Genomic DNA, 1,708 nt, shown 5'->3' with positions numbered 1-1,708 from the left:
GGTTTAATGAAAATTACTTAAACCAGCAGAAAAAACAATGCCGCCGATGGGATCTGAACCCACGACCTCCGAATATCGCGTCCGGTGCTCTCCAGGATGTTGTTGGTAGGCGCTATTCGCCTACCAACAACAACATAACTGTTTTGGTCAATCTGGCCTTCATTTCAGACAGACGCGTCCTTGACAAACGTAAGTAGCAAGATCTAACGCTCTTGAAAAGGCAAGAGTTGAGAGACAAAAGAGAGAAGCCTCAAATATTGTTGTGCCATACATCAAGAAAAGTGTTTAGCCCGAACACACAGACCGAAAGGAGAGGCCCAGATTTGCCCGCACGCGCAGCTTCCTCTATGCTCAGGGAAACCCTGGGATGTACCACCATGAAACAGAAGAAATAATACTGTGATTATCAGCCCGGCCCGTCTGCGAGCCAGAGTGTAGTACCCACCGCGGCGGCAGCGTTTCAACGGATGCGAAATGCAAAAGGCGCTCGTGTGCTGTGCGATGTCAGTGCACCTTAAAGATCCCCAGGTGGTCGAAATTATTCCGGGGCCCTCCACTACGGCACCTCTTTCTTTCTGCTTTCACTCCCTCCTTTATCCCTTCCCTTACAGCGCGATTCGGGTGTCCGCCGAGGTGTGTGACACAGTTACTGCGCCATTTCCTTTTCTCAAAAACCAATTTTTCTTTTTTTTTTCATTTTCAGCCCGGCCCGCAGGCTGGGCCGGGCCCGAACTTTCGGGCAAGCCCGAGCCCGTGCAGTGCTCTACTCTAGCCATACCTTCAGCCGGAATCGAAAGGAAACGTCGGACGTATCTTCCTAGCGAACATCTTATAGCCTATAAACGCTGCGTGTATCTGGTGAGATGACTCTGCAAGAAAGCTGTATTGAAAAACACAGTTCACCCGCCGCGGTGGCTCAGTGGTTAGGGCGCTCGGCTGCTGATCCGGAGTTCCCGGGTTCAAACACGACCGCGGCGGCTGCGTTTTTATGGAGGCAAAACGCTAAGGCGCCCGTGTGCTGTGCGATGTCAGTGCACGTTGAAGATCCCCAGGCGGTCGAAATTATTCCGGAGCCCTCAACTACGGCACATCTTTCTTCCTTTCTTCTTTCACTCCCTCCTTTATCCCATTCCCTGACGGCGCGGTTCAGGTGTCCGCCGGTATGTGAGACAGATACTGCGCCATTTCCTTTCCCCGAAAACCAATTATTATTACTATTATAAAAACACAGTTCAAATTAACTACCTTTTCGATGCAGATGGTGTTAATAAAGTAACGTCGCACAAACACTCAACTGATTTTGAATGAGTCACAGAGTTTAGGATGCACATTTACCAAAAGCGCAGCTCAAGCCGCGCGCCGTGCATCGCGGACGTCCCGGCGCCGTTCAAATGCAGCGCGCAAGCTGCCAGGTCACGTGGGAGGACGAAGCTATATCACAGCTGATCAACCAGTTGGGAAACTCCGCTTTAAAAAATGAGTAGTCTCATTAGCCAGTTTCCGGGCGCTTGTGGGTGGCTGCGTCAGCCGGAAGCGACAAATAAATCTGTTGCCTTAAAGCGCTTTGTATTCTTTTGTGTGTTTTAAATGCTAATTTATTTGTCTCACTGTTGAATCTATTTGTCACTTATCTTGATTCAGGTGGTCGTGCGTTCGTGAACAATCTCGATGTTAAACTTTATTGTCCGCGAAAGGCGCCGCAATCCGC

The sequence above is a fragment of the Amblyomma americanum genome, chromosome 10, assembly GCF_052857255.1.
Source record: "Amblyomma americanum isolate KBUSLIRL-KWMA chromosome 10, ASM5285725v1, whole genome shotgun sequence".
NCBI classification, from domain to species: Eukaryota; Metazoa; Arthropoda; class Arachnida; order Ixodida; family Ixodidae; genus Amblyomma; species Amblyomma americanum.
Note: the sequence above shows the minus strand (reverse complement) of the source record.